The sequence below is a fragment of the Galleria mellonella genome, unplaced genomic scaffold (genome assembly GCF_026898425.1).
Source record: "Galleria mellonella isolate WM207_F2 unplaced genomic scaffold, CSIRO_AGI_GalMel_v1 utg36, whole genome shotgun sequence".
In the NCBI taxonomy this organism is placed as follows: Eukaryota; Metazoa; Arthropoda; class Insecta; order Lepidoptera; family Pyralidae; genus Galleria; species Galleria mellonella.
Window position 1 is genome coordinate 2,593,121 of NW_026442086.1, and position 20,869 is coordinate 2,613,989.

Genomic DNA, 20,869 nt, shown 5'->3' on the forward strand with positions numbered 1-20,869 from the left:
ATTGAAGGGGTATTTTTAATGGGTGATAATGGAATGGTTACTCCTCCCTCCCTGTGCTGTCGCTATACGTACCAGTGAGAGATGACAGATGAGGATAAAACAGGTCAGTTGGCCCATAGTGACGAATTCATAAAGAATTAATCAACATGATTTCCAGGGGGAACCGCATAAAGGTCGATCTGATAAAGTTTATTGCTAGCTATGGGGTTGTTAAATCCTCCTCTCTTTCCCTCTGACTCGTATTTTTTTGGTAGTTTTTGATGGTTTCCAGAGGAAGCCCGTAGAGATCGATCCGATAATTCTATTCTTCTAGCAAAATAGTCGTTTTCTTGCCGGACAAAATGTACTTGTATATCTCTAAATACCTATAACTAGATAGATATGCAACATAACTGTTGCTTGGTCCCATATACCATAACGTGTTCATTGTACGAAAATTATCAAGTAATGCAGCCACTGTAATGAATAGCCAGCCGACCGGACCACCAGAGCCACGTTAAATTTTACGATCCCATCAAACGGCAACGTGCAGTGAACTAGAAATTGTAGAAAATGTAACAGTGGCTACATGGTAGTCTATCAAACATCGTACCTAAGCCGGTAGTACTTTTACTGTGGCTAACAGTTTATTACGGACTAGATGTTTGCCAAAGGAAACTATTAAATTGTGATTAGATACAATGTAAGAAAATGTAAGGATATACTATGTCGTGGACTTTATAACATACAGCAATATGGTCTCTAAAAAGAAGCAGCTTTTTAGTTCAACCCCATTATTGATGTCTTACGCAATATCTTCGTCAATAGTATGACGATTCTTTTTACAATCAATAAATATATATAACTATACTAAACATAGCAATTGTTATTATAATTGTATGTGTCTATAAATAAGTTTACTATTGTAATCTTTTGGAGGAAACAATAACGAGTTTATATTTATCTATAAACATAAAAATTTTTGAAAGAGAACAAAGAACTCTTTCCTTTTATTAAATCAATTAGGAATTTAAGCTGAAAATTTGATCAATAAGTAACTAAAACGTCATTCAATTGAATTCATTATAATATTGATATCAGATTATACTTTAAACGAAAGCTGTTATATAATTGACATGTAAATTATATTTTACTATCAAAGTAATATAATTTTATACATTTGAATGATTCTGTGTATCTATTTAATTTTGTGTTGTCAATGTCTCTTAAAATTGCAAAGAATAAAAAGTTTTGAATCTATGTAACTTACTCTAGAAGAAAATAATAATTTTGGTATCTACTCACTACCTTGCATTTATCTCTCTTTACTGAGTATACATAATGCATTAGCATAACCATCATATTAGCTCATAACTGTCCACCGCTAAACATAGCTCCCCCTATGAGGATGTCCTGCCATGCTTGGCATGCGGGTTGGCAACCGAAGTAAGGCTTTAGTGATGTTTTCAAAGAGGCGTAGCTACATATCCTTCGACCATTAAGTTCCCTTAGTCACTATTTAGGACACCCATGGGAAAGGAATGAGTGGCTCATTCTATGCCGGGACCACACGCCAATAGACCAATTGATACCAAAATAATAATTTTAAAATAAATCGTCTTTCTGTATGTTTGTTCAGGCATCACACAAAAATTATTGATCAAAATTGGATGCGGTTTTTGCAGTTATGTTCCTAAAGGTTTAGCTTATAATATGATGTATGTTTTGTCTTTTTACGTCGTCTAGAATTGGTCTATTTTTTTTCTTACCATGTAAATTCACGTGTACCAAGTATCGGGGCAAAAAGCTAGTATTTGAACAAAAATAGCAAGTATAATAGTCAATATTATAAGGTCGCTATTCTTTACAGATCTACTTTTTAACTAAAATCTTCCTAATATACCTGACTTAATTTGCTTTATTACTAAATTATTCATTAAAATAAGATTTAATACAGAAACGACACCGGTATCGGTCGTTCAGAGCATTCGTAATATTTCAATTTCGCTAAAGGTAATAAAGCTTAAACAGGCACTACCACAGTCGTTTAAGATACTAATATAAATCTTAAAAGCCTCATCGCGCAGTGGAATTTTCCCATTAGATTTTATGGATTTCACTCTTGTCCGCACATTAAATTATAACCGGAGGGAAAATTGTACCGAGAATTGAAATTTAATTTCAAAACTCCGTTTGGAAACACAATTTCACTCAATATATAGAAATATTAGGTGTCTGCTGAGATTTACAATTCTGAGGAGTTGTTGTTAATTTCACAAATTCAAAGTTTTCTATCGAAAATTAATGAGACGCCCACAGAAAGGAACATTCTATATTCACTAGACACTTAAAAGTAACTTTATAATTATTAAATATTAGATTGTATTCATACTTATACCTAAGGGATTTTATGTAATAATCTGGCAAATCTATTTCAAAATATATGAGACTACCGAACAGGTTCATTAATTGTTAATTTTAAATAATCACGTGGTTATAAAATTTTCTAATAAATATTTTATCCTTTATTAACAGAAAAACATTTGCTTCTCTTTATATCTAAAATATTAAGAACTTGTGTAATGATTATTTAAAAGTATTGGGCAAGTAATAATAAATAAATTAAAATAGTAAAATTTTATTATGCAGGTTTTTCTGAAATAATTATTTATTTTTTCCGAAATAATTTACGATCACAAAACTGAACAAAGGTCCTATCAATACCCAACCTACTTCACGTAAAGCTCATTTCGCATAACAAAAGAATTTATTTATTTACGGTAGCACTCACCGGTAATTGCATAATAAACTGGATGGACCTGAAAATCAGGAAAAAGTGTCAGACAAAATGCGCCACAAAAGATAAAGAAGATGTACCTACCTACCTATAGCTGACTATATAAATACGTTTTTTTTGATAGGTGAAAATTAAATGGTAACCCCGCCTTCGCAGTCGGTGTACGTCGGTAAAGCACCAACTAGAGATATTGGGTGAGGATGAAAGCAGATCAGTTAGCCCATCGGGAAAAATTTTATAAGAATTAACCACGTAGGTTCTAGGGAAACTAGGTTCGAGATCGACCTGATAGGGAATACTGCTTCCAATAGGACAATTAGACCACATTACTATGAATTATCACTTAAACCATATAGATTAGAACGTTAAATAATTCGAATTTTAACCGATTTCTAAAAATTTATCTGTACGTTTATTGGGTGTGTATGTTACATGCGACTCTGTATGAGCAAACGCAGTGTAGGACGAACTCCCACTAGATGAATAACCAGCTCAAATGCATTGCAGGGAGTCGGTGGATGCAGATGGTGATGGCTTAGGACCATTTTTCATGGCTTTCTATGGGAGAGGCCTATGTCCAGCAGTGAATAATGGCTGAAATGATAATGATGATGATGATATATGATATAACCATTAACTGGTTATGAAGTACGAACAGGTTTTAATAATTATCTTTATACAATTGATAGGGTTTACGGTGCTTTTGGTTCCTTGTTAAATTTCTCACTATCATAGCTACACTGCTGTTTTCCTTTTTGGAACTAAATCCATTTGTTACGTAGAAAATTATATATGTAAATTCTAAACGAAAATGTTTTCTATACATGCACGTCTATGACGAAGTATGTCATCGATTGCCAAATATGTTTCAAAATAGGAACAGTAGTGTTATGTATTTATCAATATATAAGCGAAATCAATTGAATCAGTTTTTATTTTTAATAACGAAAGGTCTTTTTTTATATTTGAATACATTCATAAAATCTGTCATAAAAAAAAACAGTGTTATTCATGAAATTTTAACTAAAATTTAAATTATTTATAATAATAACCATATTGAAAGAAATAGATGTAAATATTGTAAGAATAGGAGGATAAAAATCCAGTAAATGACCGAATCAACTCTGTTTACGACTGACACTTAGCCGTATAAATCCAAATTTATCTTTATTAACATTAGCGGCGTCCCTCTTAAGAGAGATAAAAATATACAAAATACTGTTAGTATAAGCGTAAAAGCCTACTTAAGTATTTTGTGTTTCAGACTTGCAAGACGCTCAAACTTTGAATCAATTATGATAATGGTTTCCTCAGTTCTATTTTCATCAAATGCTTATCTTCAAAATAAACAAAAAATCTATATTAACTGTTACTTACAACCTTGTTCGCATTAACTATTAAAAGTATTCTGTTTTATGTTTTGATCAATGATATGGTTCATCAGAGTATCGAATTTAAATCAAATATGGTAACTCTTTTAAGTGTGATAAGTAATATATATCTAAATATTCAAATATCTTTATAAAATTTTACATTTACCTATAATATATATATATATAAAGTAGGATTAACTTGGAATTTCATGAAAGAAATGTAATGTTTCAAATTATACTTACTGTTTGATCTTGGTGATCAAACAGTACTTAGAGTAGACGTACTCTTTGTTATTTCTATTACTAAATATTTCTGATATTTTTAAGTATCTACGGATAATATTTCCTAGAATCATGGAGATAAATCATTATAGAAAATAGATATTTTTACGAAATTTTATGGTAAATAATGCACAAGTCCATGTGTTATTTTTATTTTGAGTAATATTCAGCCTCACTCCTCGTTTTGGTAAATACTGCTCAAAAAGTTTATCAAAATGTTTTAAAAAAATTAAAGTACATCTGTAATTCTAGAGACGAAGAAATTAATTAAATGCTTACAATTATTAAACTATAGGTATGAGTGGACTGATTCTAAAAATCATCTATTTAGTGAATTTTTCTAAATTAATTTAATAAATTAATTTAAAGAAATTAATCCAGCTCTGTTTATTTGAAACAATCACAGTAAATGCGTTAGCGAGTAGGTACTAAAATAGTTATTCGCCTTTTATTAAAATAAAATAATCGAAATAACTTAAAATATATATAAAACACAGAATGTTCCATGAATTTATATTGGTATTAGGTAGTTATGGCTATTGCTAACTAGGGAATTGAGGCTCGCGTCCACATAGCACTGTACGTAAAGGATGCTGATACGTTTGGTCCCACCGGTCACTAGTTAAAATAGATATGAAAAAAGGGTTATATATTTTTCAAGTAAAATTAAAATATATAAATTTTATAAATTTCGAAATAGCAAAAATTAAAAGTAAAAAAGTAAATATAACTTGCTACTGACATTAAATAAGATGAAATCGATTTAAAAAGAAACCATACGAAATCGAACGACAGGTAAGTATAAACGAAAGTCATGGAAGTATCGATAAAGTCGATTAAAACTTGTATTATTAGGTTGGCAGCGCTGATAGACAGTGAGTTGACAGTAGATAAACAACCCTGACATTGACATTTATTTTATTTATTTGTTACTAGTTTTAACCCGCGACTTCATTCGTATGACCGAGACGCGTTGACTAACTGAATTAGAAGAAGCCTATGTCCTTTTCCATCCCAAATTCAATAGTCATTGGTTAACCCTTATATATATATAAATATTTCATTTAACTATTTATTTGTAGCTTATGTATAAATTAGTATTAATAGTTACTCGTATTTGTAATTTTAATAGTTGTTCGTAAAGCACTCGTGCACTTTACCTGCCCTATAACGACATGCTTTTCATGTATTGGGTTACTCGGAAGAGATCTCTTTAAGAGATAAGTCTGGGTGAACTTATCTCTTGCTCACAATATTTATAAAACATACCTGCCTGCAAAAACCTGCAATAAGGAATTTATATATGCTGCATGCGACATTTTCGAAAAATTATACTAATAATAATTGCTTATGTAACTCATACTTTTTACTATTAATGTTGTTCACCCTTATTCGTAAAAACTTGTACAATATATTTACATCAATATAATCAAACAACCGTTGATAGCACGAATAAAATTTGTATGTAAAGTACATGTTTCAATTGAATTTTCTATGTAAATAGGTTAAACAAACTTGGAATACGAAAGTTGAACTCATTTGAAACATCAAGACTATTGAAACCTGCAGTACACAGAAGCTTTAAGAGCTACATTCGACATACCTACATTTATTAAGTGCCTTTATGTAATATAATGATGTAGCCGAGGTATGTACTTGGCATATTCTATAATTACGTAGGTATTTTGTAATAAAGCGAGAACTTACTGAGAAATAAAGAAGGGCTTTTCCTTGCTATTAGTGTAGAGATTCTTGCAATAAGTATGTTATAAATATTTATAATAAGTAAACGGTAATCGCTCAATTGGATGTTGTTTGATTGTAGTTTGAAACTCTTAAGATCGAATTCAAGCGTGAATCTGAAAATTTTTCATATTTATATTGTCATCAGTTAATCTATTGCCACATGCTTTGGAATATATGTAACTATAAAAAATCTTAAATTGATGAAACTTAAATTTTCGCAGTAATTTTTAGGATGTACCTGTATAGATTGTTAAATGTAGGTTAGGGTTGGTTTGGTTAAAGTTCGAAAAATAGCCTTTTTTTTTATAAAATTCTTATATTTATTGACTCATGTTTTTAAATCCTAAATTTTGCCAATATACGGGCTTTTATAGTAAGATATATAAACCTGTCATCCAGTTGGCAAATGGTTGGTATTAGAAGTTTATATATAATGAATATATTTATTAGTTTATATATAATAAAGGGGGCCTGGTTAAAGTCTTGATACCATAAGACACAACCCTTATACGAGAAATATAAGTAGTTTACAACAATAATCAAATGACATCCAATTGTTCTTTTCCCATTAATTATTAAAGGATTCTTCTATGGACAGATCTTTGTAAAAGAAAAATAAAGGTTACTTTTACCTCATTGGATAGGCGGTCTGCTGTAATGTTTTATTTCGAGTTTTAATTATCTTGCACTTATTGTTATCGTAGATATATTAATGCGGAACCGACAGGAAAGTAACCGATTCTAAAAGAGATTAACAATTCTCAAAGTAATACAAATACAGGTGAATTAGGAGAAGAAAAAAACAGGAGGACCTTATTCCTTTTGATGTATCGTAAAAATGTCGGCAAATATATATACATACATTTTTCAGTTTCAGCCCGATAAAACGCTAGCCGACCTTCACAGAAGATAAACCTTTTTCGAGGTACACTATATTTAAATCCATCGCTTGGCTAGTGTGGGTATAAAGTTCTACATATTTACAACCACATTGTTAGTTGTCGACTATATTTATTTCGGGCATGAAATGGTAGGTACAATTATATATTCTGTGATAAAACTTCGTTAAAGCAGTACACAAGTACCTACTTGTTTTATAAATAGTTATACTTGGTAAATAATAAACAAGTAATAATGTCTATATTACATATAAAACATAAATACAATTAGTTTATATTTTAATAAACAATAGGATGTAAGGGCTTTAACAGTCTAAAATATTTTTTTCTATATATTTTTATGTGAATCATCCGATATTTGAATTTAAGTGAATTTACAGGGTACAGAGGAATAATACCAGAGTCCTCTGGAATGGCAACGCATGGGGAGTATCATAGGCGAAACTGTATACTCTGATATGTCCATGGTACTGCTTATGTCTATAGGCGACGGTTACCACTTCCCATCAGGTGAGCGGTCAGCATATTTGCTATTTTAAGTTGCATAAAAAAAGATATCTTAATAGGTATTCTGCTATTCGGGGCGGAGATGAATTCAACAAAATATAGATCATAAAAATTTGTCCAGCCGTTCTGGGGTTATAAATAACGCAACTACCTCGACTTTGTCTTATTTATACATGTAGATTTTAAAATGAGTTTGTTTGTAGGTTTCTTTATCTCTTAGCGGCTGAATCAATTACAATTAAATTTGTCATACATTTACTGGGATAGAGAAGGATATATGCTTCTTTTTATCCCGGTCAATAAACATATCTTAGTCACGCGGATTAAGTCGCTAAAAAACTAGTAAAATATAAATATATCGATGAATTAATAATAATATTACATATTTCCTAACATCATGCTCACCTACGCTATTTAAAAATCTACAAAAAAATCGTATTTCTCACGTATAAATTATGACTGATAAACGCAAAATAACAACAAAGGTTTATGTAATTACAATCCTTCTAAATTCCATAAAAATACCGATAAAATCAATATTCGGCTGGTGACAAAAATTGAATAGGAGTATTACGAAAGAAGCCCACAAAGCTCTATCGATGGCAACAAAATATCCCGATACAAAAGCAGTTAATTGACCGGTTGGCCGAATCAATAGCGGCCTACGTGGTCACTGCGATGCCGGGACGTGATACGAAATAACGATGGCATTCAACAATGCATAGGTAAGTTTCTTTTGTGGAATCGAATTTATTTAGTTCAAAACACAAACAATTTTGACGATACAAATGTAGTTTACTAGCTATATTCCGTGATTACGACCGGATGAATCAGTAATATGAAGTTAGGATATAAGTTACTTAATCGAGTACCAAATTTTACTTTAGCCCATTTAGTAGTTTTAGCGTGAAAAAATAACATACATCCTCACAAACTTTTTCGTTGAAGTAGATGATTTAAGGATCCCTTACTATAGACCAAATGACGCAAACCTGAACATTAATTTTCAAATATTCATTTGACTAATGCATTAGAAGGCGAATAGTTTAGTTTTTCCAGAAAGGAAATGGACAGAACAAAAGTTATATTTCTGTTCGTATTTTAGCCGCAAGGTAGCTGTACTAATAGGAATGTATTTGCTAAAAAGAAAGAAATATTTATTTAGTGCTTAATTTTACAATATTTAACAATAAACAAAAACAAACAAATATAAAAAGAAAATGTCAACTTAGAATGTCATACAAGCTGACGGCCCACATGATGGAAAGCAGTAACTGTCGCCTATAGCATAAGGAGTACCATGGACATAACAGAGTATACTGTTTCGTCCATGATACCCCCCATGCATTGCCATTTCTGAAGACTTCTAAAGAAGGTGTTACTCCTTTGTACCCTGTAAATTCACTATCCCACCCTTCAAACCGAAACACAGCCATGCAAACATAACTGATTCACGGTAGAAACACGAATGGGACAGAAGTGCCCAAGCAAACGACTTTTGTAGAAAGTCTCCCTTTGGTAATTTTTTTTTATTCCACTGAGATGGTAAACAAGCATACGGCCTACCTGATTGTAAGTGGTTACTGTAGTTTATGAACGTTTACAATACCGGGGGTATTACGCGCGCATTGTTGACACTGAAAAAACCTCTTTAGCCCGGTTTTGAAGAACTCCATGCTGTAGTGTCTTAGAAAAACCACCAGGGAACTCATTCCATAACCTGAGCGTTCGTGGAAAATCTGGGAATTGTAAAATATTTCAAGGCTTACAAATAATTTTGTGGAATAGTAAATACTTGAAGCCTATCACTAGGAATGGTAGGTATATTTTTATTCAATACTTGTTCAGTATTACAGAGCCAATATTTTTATGTGTAATGCTACCAATATTGGATCGGTAAAATCACTTGGAATATTTTACTACGGGTCGGTGGTACAGAGCCGACCGTAATTATTTATAGAGAGGTCAGTAATAGTGTTCGATCGGGTAAAACATCAATATCCAGCACTATTGCGAAAAACGTCGGCCTAGTATATTTTCTTACAAAAACGTTTCTACCGTTTCTATGAACATTATATTTCATTGATGCTTTTTCTTTGGATGTTCTCATTACTTTTTCTATGTATTGAGTTTATTTATAAGTATATTCCTAAAATAGTTTATTGGCAATATTCTTGAAGAATATTTAGGATTAAGGAAGATGTAGTCTATTATAGTTATCTGCATACCCATGCAGAACCATAGAAGAAACACGAGTGGGACAGAAGTACCTCTGTGTCACACGTGTTTCTGTTGTAAATCAGCTGCTCTTGCAATGCTATGTTTTGGTTTGAAAGGTGCAATATGGTACTGAAATTACAGGGTTATGAGGCATAATAATATAGTCCTTAGGGATGCAAATGCATGGGGGATAATTTAGCAAAATAGTTTATTCTGTATTGTTTATGGTGCTTTTCATGTCTATGGACAACTATTAACACTTTCAATCAGGTTGTCAATTATTTGCCATTCTAAGTAATATTAAAAAACAAATCTAAATTAACGTGTCATTCGGCTTGAAATTAAATAAGCCAATAAATCGTCCACGTACTGTAAATTGACTCGCTTGTTTACAGATTATATAGTTACAGTAAACAAGCAATCAACTCTATTTAAAACCATAGAATACTTATATTGATAGAGTGTCTCCATACAAATGGTTCGAGTAAAGAGGGTCAACTTTTTCATACAATTTTGCGTGATAAATAGTTATGAGTGGTTCCTTTAAAACTTCAATATTTATTTTGTTTCTTAATTTTTGCATTTTTTTAATGTGTAAAAATACATTTTACTTTTCAAACCAATATAGATACGTCAAGATATATTATGTGCGTAAATAATTTATAATGACAATTAGCTGACAAAAAGATTTTGAGACCCGTTTTTGAGATTTGATGCTCTATCTATATATCTAAGACTATTATAGCATTACCATCATATTCTAAAGTTTGTAATTACAGATCTACAGGATGGTATCGTGTTATTTATATCCATTGCACGTTCGCCACTAACAGTTGGCGTTATGACTCTTGGAATAGCCAGAATATACACAGTTGTGTAATCTGTTTAATGATTTTTCAAATGTTTTATGTAAATTTTACAACTGCCAAAAAGAAAATCAAACCGACTTCAATTTTGAACTTAAAATTGTGGGATCAACATGAAAATTGCAACAGATATTTTTATTTTTTATAATTTAATTTTGTAATGTACTTATGTACACTATCCCCTTGTACATAAAAAACGTCAAACCTTTTATAATCCTATTGTGTATCTATTATTTATTTATTTAATCTTCAATGCATACTTATATAATATAAGTAAAAATATATATGGCGGACTTAACACCGAATGGCATTCTCTACCAGTCAATCATGAGGCAAGCAGAAAATTAAGTAAGCGATGCATTTTACAATATAAGTATTGTACATATTGATATCTCCCTTTTTATGCTAATGACTGTAACACCAGGAATGTCATAAGTGCGTTGTTCGCTCTTTAAAAACCTTAATACGCCCTTTTTAAAGAACCAATGTCCAATTGTAATCAGGAAATACTTTCTTGGTAAAAGTCTACGACACCTACATCAGTCTGCGTTATAAAAAACATCGAGATCGATAAATATACATTCCTAAATAAAGGATATAAAATCTTTTTATTATGTGACGATTGAACCCACAACAACCAAAACGTGAAGCAGTGTATTAAACCGTTCAGTCATTAAGGATCTTATCTAAAATATATATCTATACAATTAAAGATTTTACTCATGTATTTCCATTAATAATTGCATTGGCGCAGTTAGAGTACAATTGTAATAGACTTCGTGATAAAACAACATTACTGTGTTAGAATACGAGCAATACAATATGACAGTCTATAAAGCAACCCCAGTAATTATTTACCGCGTGTCTGACCGGTGACCGCACGGCCAGACGGCCCTCGGAAATCAATGATCCAATCATTCAAGCACGTACACGAATGTGTTCGTTAGAACTTCAAATTATGAAGTGATTTCTACAGAAATGCATTTTTGTGACATGTATTTGGAAATAATTAACATGTTTTATAGTTAGTTGCATCAGAACATTACACATGTTGTGAAACAATATTGTTATGTCAGAATATGAACAATGTAAAAGGACAGTCTATAAAGTGATCCTAGTAATTATATATCGTGTGTCTGACCTGTTATCGCCCAGCTAGACAGCCCTCGGAAATCAATGATCCAATCAGTTATGCACGACATGAATGTGGTCGTTATGACTTCAAATAATAACGAGTTTCCCCCAAAATACATGTTGCAGAATATGTTGTGTTTGTGGCGTGTATTTTTGGTGAAAATGGTTGACACGTATTATACTTATATATGTATAATACGTGTGTATGTTTTGTTACATATATATACTTTAGATTATTTTTCGAGGTTAGATAAACCTTGCATGATAGTGTTATGTGGACCATAGTTCTTGGTTCGGGCATCACGTAAATTGAGACTACTGTTTTAATTGCAAATAAAATATGTGATAAAAACACGTTTTACCAGATATTACATAAACATAATTTAGAACGTTTAAAACTATCTTTGAATTTATAATTCAAAGTATTAAAGTTATTATTGAAAATTGTATAAGCGGTTAAATGGATTTGAATTAAATTTAGTACTACACAGATTAATCAAATTCTAAATTAACATATTTCATACGATTCGGAATTCTCCTTATCTCGATAATATTATGAGAACATATGTTCTCATGGGAAATTAACAAAGATCTTATATTAAGATTTTTCTTCCCGGTTTTATATATATATATATATATATATATATATAAATTATTTCAAAATTTTTATAAAGTAAATCTCGAAAAAAAGTAAAAAAACAAAATTAGTCTTTTAACATTATGACTGAAAGTTACAATTTTTTAAATTTTAAATCCTTACTAATATAAATATGTAAGTAATTTTGTTTGTTACTTCCTGGTGTTTAAATAATTTAACTAATCCTGATTAAATTTCGTCGTTTATAGACATGAGTCATAGCCATGGACATAACAAAATACTGTTTTGTCTATGATACCCCCCATGCGTTGCCATTCCTGAGGACTCAGGTGTTATTCCTCTGTACCCTGTAAATTCACTGCCATATCTCACCCTTCAAACCTAGCCATGCAAATCCAACTGCTTCATGGTTGAAACACGAATGGGATAGAGGTACCCAAACAAACGACTGGTCTTTATCCTGAGCCTACGAACAAAGTTACAGACACAAATATATTACGATGCAGCTTTGTTTTATATAAACAAATTACAATCTACTCATATCTGGACAAAGAATTTAATACAGCAAAACTAATCCCCTTACAAAGGAAGACGACAGCATACAAAGTATCAAATTTCAAGCAGAGATTTTCACTGAAAATATACGTATATAATAAACATTTCATTTCCAGCGGTCGCAATTAAAGCTTACGTTATAGATGCATGAGTACATTTAAATCCAACTTTTAGAATACCTCTTGGTTCTCTGAAGTTACAATTTTCGCGCTCACTCAACCTTGAGCGAGGCGGGGCAGGCGGACATTAGCGGGGGAAAAATTAGATTTAACCCCGACACCGCGCTCCATCGCGGGAGAGGTTTTACCCACACGTTCATGTCCCTTTTAGCCACTCCTCCCAGTTTATCCATTTTATATTTTCTCTCGGCCGCGAACAATGAAGTCGGTATAATTCTTAATTTAAGATAAAACAAGGTAGAGATTCTTTATATAAGTATATATTTTTGTCATTTATTTCGTTTTATATAGTATATTTACAGTTCTATTAGTATAAAAATAGTATTTATTAATGTAAATATTTAAACATAAACATAATATATCACACTATATGTTATATTAAGATATTTTGTTTATTTTTAAATATATAATTATTATAACCTTATGTAATATTTTTCCAGATTTTTTACCCTTTTGAGATATTACATCTAAATGATATGAACATCTAACAATCGAGCGAAAGATATGCATTAGGTAAATACTTTTAGATATATACATGGATTACGACACATAACTCATGTATGGGTATATACCTGTTAAAATAATATATAATTATACAAATAAGTATTCTATGGCCATTAAACTTTACTGTTTTGAAGTAAATAGAACATTAAAATTGTGTTTACCTCCGCCGCCTCCCTTTCCGTGCCGTCGCCACTGGAAATTCAATTATATTACGGAATGTCATCACTGGACTTCAAAATTAAAATTTTCAGGTGTAAAAGAAACAATTTGGAGGCAAATTAAAATTTACAAAATGACAAGCCCCCGACCGACGGCGGGGCACAGGGCACAGCACCGCGCCTGCCCTTTGTTCCCTAACTAAAAGGGTTAACTTAAACGTCCCACCACTTAACCCTACTAACACTATGGCTGTACACCGGTACGTGCGAACATATGTTGAACAATATTTTTCCCCACTTTCAACGACAAGTTGTTTTAAAAACAAACTTGTTTCACGTACAATAGAGGTTGCACCTAGCTTTAAAGCGTATTAAGCTCGCTATTTGCATTCTGTAATATGAGCTAGCACAACTACAAATATGAGATCGTAATACACAACGTTAAATATATAATATGACTCATAATATATATTATATATTTATTTATGTAATATATACTATTATAACTACTTAGATGTAAGGTGTGTACATTATTATTTGCATATGTTTTATTAACATGAGCGTTTTCCTTTTTTATTAGTTACACTTCTTGCGTCGAATAGCTACAATCTTTTTTCTTTTCTCCTCTACTCGAAGGTTATCTGAAAGATATTGCTTTTGCGATGACATATATATATATATATATATATATATATATATATATATATATATATATATATATATATATATATATATATATATATATATATATATATAGTAAGGAACAAAACAACATTTGCCAGGTCAGCTAGTATTGATATTGGAATTATCTGTATTGTTTTATGGTTTGATTCACTAATGTTTATTGGTCATAAACTTTCAAGAAGACAAGATGTACATAAGTACATTTTATACTAGCGACTTCGTCCGCGTGACCGCGGGATATGTTTACTAACCGTGATAAAAATTAACCTATATTCTTCTCTATCCAATATAGTACATGTATACCAAATTTTATAGTGATTGGATAAGCCATTAAGGCGCTATAAGATAACAAGCAAACAAATTCACGTAAGGATTAATTTATTAGACATTATATATTTGACATAAATTTAAATTTATATTTACTGTAACACCTATTTAAATATTATGAATGTTATTGATTGTATTATTATTGTAAAATAATTCACTATTTTTATTTTTGATATAGGACATTTTTAATTTTTCGTCCCAAAAATTATAAGGTAAAGTTATGTAGGTACATATAGGCAGTGTTATTCATATACAGTTTTTTCATTAAAGTTATAGATTCATCATTCTATATATTATAATATCGAATTAAAAAACCGGATGCAAATTACGGAGGTACCTTCGGATATATTATTACGGGCGCTCAAAAATTTATCTAGTGAAAATGTAGGAAAATACATTAAAACGACGAAGGTTTTGCGTTAGGAATTAAACAGCCTATCACCTTGTACGTCTACTAAAGGGATTACTTACTTAATTTCACGGTTCAAAGAACGCCGCTGTAGAACAAGACGCTCGATTAAGTAACTAATGTCACGGCTTTAAAATACTGGACGTTAAACTTAATACACAAAATTACACACAGTACAGATTTAAATTAATTTACAATTTTTAATAATAAATAAGTATTTATAAATAAAACCATACGCTCTCTCTCCGCGAATGCCTATTCCATATTCAAAATTTTAAATTTCTGAACAACCTAGAATGTGCATTCAAATGTTATGTATTTATAAATGATATAAAAGTATTGCTATAGGTACATCCTATTAATACAAATGCGAAAGTTGAAACAAAGGATGGATGGATGCATGCAAAAACTACTAAACGGATTTGAATGGAAATTCCTACACAGGTTCGTTATATGACACATAGTAAACTTTATGATTAGTTACTGATTCACGCGGGTAGAGCTACGGGTTACAGCAAGTATAAAAATAAATAATATTAAATATTTCGTTTCCCTCATATTTAATCAAATTTAGATATTTTTATAATATTTATGTCAGCGGAAGCTGTGACTTCATTCACAGAGCCAGTACATATTGACTACAAGAATACTGGATACAGAATAAAAGTAGCTTTTTTATAATAATTACGAGTATTTGATTTAACATTGATCATATTCGGGAAAATATATGGTTTGTCTCTAAAATGTAGATGATTATTATTGATTATACATATTTATATATTTTTATATCCAATAAAAATCCAAAAAATAAAGAGTCTTGCGATCCCGTATACTAATGATTTTACGAGTACTTATTAGTAATCGATTAGAATAATGAAAACAGTGTTTCCCTCTATTCACTACTACCACATCACTACCTTAACAATAGGTGATAACAAGTAAGGACCAAAAAGTAATAAAGAGTAATTAATTACGTATAATTTTCAATATATGTAATTAATTACTCAACAAAATACTCTTGACAAAAAAGGACAATCCAATGATTTTAGCTATTATTAGAAGCGATTAGTAAATGAGATTAGTAGTCGAATGATTTGAAAATCATTCTAATAATCCGAATGAATTGCTTAGTCGAATAATTATGCACGGACTTTTAGATTAGCATATATAATATATATAACTATACATGTAGAATTAGGAAATAATTCAAACAAACTACGACCCCCTTTAATAACAAACGCGATTCCACAGTTGAGAAATGATGATCTTTTACTTGAAATAAACGAACCATTGCCTTTGTATCTATATTAATATTATGAAGAGGAAAGGTTTGATTGTTTGTTTGTTTGTCATTACAATTATTCATTGGTAAATTTAAAAAATATTCCATCAATTTTAAAAATTCTTTCACCTGTAAAGAGCTACATTTACCAGAGGGAGAGTTTGTACAAAAGTCGTTTGCTTGGGCACTTCTGTCCCATTTTTGTTTCTACTGTAAAGCAGTTTTGTTTACATGGCTGTGTTTCGATTTAAAGGGCGAGATATGGCAGTGAATTTACACAGTCCAGGCACATGCACACAGGCAATACATGGGGCGTATCATGGGCAAAACAGTATAGTCTGTTATATCTATGGTACTGCTCATGTCTATAGACGACGGTTACCACTTTCCATCAGGTGGACCGTCAGCTTGTTTGCCATTTTAAATTGCATAAAAAAAATTAACGAGTAATATAAGCTATATTATATTATACTTTCGAAAATTCAATTCAACCATTCGAAGCTGGACTGACTCATTAGTACTTAAATAAAAAAGTCCATGCTGAAACCAGAGCTGAAACTATAACAATATGTAAGGTAAAAGAACTAATTAGAAAATACTGCCAGCACTGTTCAATAACTGGGACTCTCTGTGGTATTATAATTCTTAGTTATTCAGTACCGTTACATTGACCGCGTCGCAGTTATTACACGACTATTGTAAAACGAAATAATTTGCTGAGCATGTTGATTATTGTAAAAACCTAAGAAATAGAGAATGAAATGGGGATTTGGTTGTTTTACAAAGAGATTTAACGTAGTAAATTAATAATTTCATTACTATAAATTCAATTACCAGCTAGTCTTAACTTTCAACTAGTCTAGATACAGAATGGATCATCCCTTCCTTCCATGTAGGTGTTGTATGAGGCGCTAAGCAAACTTTAAATGGTCGAGTGATAGGCATCAGCGTTTCTTTTAAAACGTCACCAAAATCCTAACTGTGGTTACGAACCTTATCAAGCCAAATGTGGCAACTACTGTCAGAACCCACAAAAACGGAGGCATATGTTCAACAGTGGACAGTTAATGGCTGATATAATATGATGATGATGATGCTGAAATTTAAATTGACATATAAAGAAAAATATATTTATAGCCTATTTAATTTATATCTTTAGATAAACAACCATATCAGTATGTATTATAAAAAAATCACAGTTGATAGCAGTATGTTTATTATGTAATCATGAGAAAATATAAATTTCTTTTAAATTTTACAACAGAGAAGGCTAAATTTATAATCCAGAAAACCTTTAAACTGTCATTCAAAATTGTATTGCGTCAATACAATAAAAATGTAAGGCCGTATATAATGGTGGTACTATAATTAACTATTGCCAACGACGTAGCCTTTCCTTAATTTAAAAATCTTGGTAGATACCTATTATTATTACATTTAAAAGCTTTTTGTAAAATAATAAAAGCATTTTAAAAGGTATGATCACGAGTATGCAATTATTATGCGATCCTGATATATTACATCTTCTTATACCTATTGACGCTTTAACATGTCAAATTATTGACAAAATATACTCTTCAAGATAAAGTACGACTTCTTACATATGATCAGTATATCCTGCTTATGAATACGAAGTTGTCGGTAAAAACTAGTAATGAAATATTATATCACAAACTCTTTCAATTAAGGTATTCCATCTCAAAATAGGATCATGTTATCGCATAGTTCTATATAAGTATAGCTACTCGCTTTTGTTTTAGTTACCCTATTTGAATTACCTCCATATAGTGAATGTGACTACTATTTATGTACCTATATAAGCTGGCCTTACCTTAAACTAACATATATATTTGCTTCCCACTTCATCAACTAACAAGGAAACTATACACCTCGCAGTCCCCTTTAAACAATCTAACTTTGTATACATAAGTTTACCTTTCAAACCACTACAGAATACGCAAAACTCAATTTATTCCACGGCTTGAACAACGTTTATACTTGACTGACATATTGACAGTGAAGCAGGTGGTTATCGTCTAATTGCCTGTATCAATATTATACACAAGTTAAATTTGTTTGTGGGTAAGTAGTGGGTAATCCTTGACCTTATTGAACTGAAATTATAACATTTATTTTTAATACAAATAATTTTTTTTAGTGAGTGATAATGAAATAGTTACCTCTATATATGGTGGTATACGCTAGTGGGGCACCAGTGAGAGATGATAGGTGAGGATGATAGCAGGTGAGATAGCCTATCGTGACCAATTCCACAAAAAATCGACGTTTACAGAGGGAATCGTGTGGAGGGCGACATGACAAGGTATATTGCTAGCAATGGGGCTGTTAGATCCCCATTACTAACAATTCTTTTCATCCAATACAAATAGTTATTTTGTCCCTGAGTAATAGAATTATATTCCCTATGGAATTCCTATGATATCAAATGGATTTACATAAACTATGGGCAAGAACTAGTGCTGTTTTTAGTATTATTATTGAAAGACAGGCTTTTTCTAAGCAGAAACAAAACTGTGACACTGTCTTCCATGATATTTTATGCTGGTCCTTTTTTTAAAGTTCGCTGTTAATTCCTATGAATGGTAGGAATTTTAAGATGTTTTTTATCTCCTCAGGATATAAAGAGTGCTAACAAATATTGTTAATCCTCAAGAGTTAATTTTTATAAACCTGGAAAAAATCTACTTTGTTTTTGTAAAAAAGAAAACGTTAATAAATTCTTTTTGATTAAAAAAATACTAGCTGCATCCCGCGGGTTTGTTAGCGTGAATTATGATATAAAGTATCCTATGTGTTAAGTTAGAGTAACCTAACCGTGTATTTATTTCATTTAAATCCATACAGCTGTTTAAGCGTAATCGTGAAGCAAACATCTAAAACAGCTTTACAAACTTTTTCATAATAATAGTGGAATTTATTTGTACAATGTCTGGGAAAAAAGACTTATTTAGATTTTTATCTACTTATATTTTCAACCGAATTTAAAAACGGGGAAGGTTCTCAATTCGATTGTATTTTTTATGTCTATCACCTCACAACTTTGTCATTTATAAACAGATTTCGAAAATTATTATTATTTGAAGGTCTAAAGAAGGATTATAGCTTGGTAGCATAGAAATTTTATCAAAATCGTATCAGTAATTTAGTTTTTAATTTATTTTTATTTGCAACGATCGAAGTTGGTATATTTTTGTTAAACATACATACATATCTGTCACGCCTATCTCCCATTAGGGTAGGCAGAAACAATGGAACGCCAAATGCTTTGATTCAAACAAATCTCTTTCGCTTCTTCCACATTCATCAATCTTTTCATACATGCTCGCCGGTTACGGGTACTTTTAATTTGGCCCTTCTTCTGCACATCGCCTATTTGATCAACATACGTCCATCTAGGGCAGCCCTTACCGACATCTCCATTCATTCTTGCTCGATAAATCTCTTTCATAATTCTTCTTTCATCCATCCTCTCCAAATGGCCAAACCAACGCAACATTCCTTTTTCGATTTTCGTCACTACGTCGTCTTTCAGTCCACACTTCTCTCTAATCACACTATTTCTTTTGTTAAACAAAATACTAAATTTTAGTGTGTCTTATTGTTCATAGTAATTTATTAATATTCGCATAAAAAGCAAAATTTAAATTAAAAAAAAAGAAGTTTGATACTTCTTAAGTCAACATTGAAGTATTTTTTCTCATTTAAAATTGTTACCATACTTATCAGACGCGGTAAAAATATTGAAGTAAAGATTAGACATAATGTTATTTTCATTTCTGATGCACAGTAGAGAGCGAAATTACTTACTTTTAATCCAAGCGGCAACAAAGAATGTTTAAACAGTGGCATCTGCTCTCACAACCATTATTTTCATCCCGACAAAGATACCCGTCGGTACCGTCCGAGATTCAAAGAAAAACCTTTGTTACAGATAATTAACTATGGCGACGAAGAAATAATACCTTTCAGAGCGACCGTACTTCGAATACTAATAATCAAATTAACTTGTTCGTAAAAATGTCAAATATAACATAAAGATAGGGTATTTCTAAAAACAATAGTTTCTCATACACTTCAGGTATATTTTGTAGTTATTTAAATTGAATAGTTTTTCCCCGCTAAAAAAGGAAAGAGTAATCTCAGATATATAATTAGCCATAAGTTTATTTTTGTATTTTATTCAATTTTGTAATTGTTTATATTTTTGTTGTAATTGTTATTGATAAGCGCTAAATAAATATTTTTCTTTATTTCCTTCAAATAAAATAACAAAAATAGTATTAGTAGAAGATCTTAATAGAACATATAGAATTAAAGTTTGTTTAAATTATATAGAGCAGATAATACAA

At 31.0% G+C, this 20,869-nt stretch overlaps 1 protein-coding gene across 10 annotated transcripts in view; it reads right to left on the bottom strand.

Annotated features, from left to right (window-relative positions):
- The window catches only part of LOC113519321 (kazrin), a 133,274-nt gene that overhangs the window by 77,286 nt on the left and 35,119 nt on the right, over positions 1-20,869 (bottom strand). For 7 of the 10 annotated variants that reach the window (XM_052897347.1, XM_052897346.1, XM_052897348.1 and 4 more), the window contains exon 2: positions 2,771-2,798. The exons of the other annotated variants lie outside the window; for them this stretch is intronic. The gene's annotated coding sequence lies outside the window, so the exon portion shown is untranslated. The remainder of the gene's footprint in view (positions 1-2,770; positions 2,799-20,869) is intronic. 10 annotated transcript variants of the gene reach the window in all.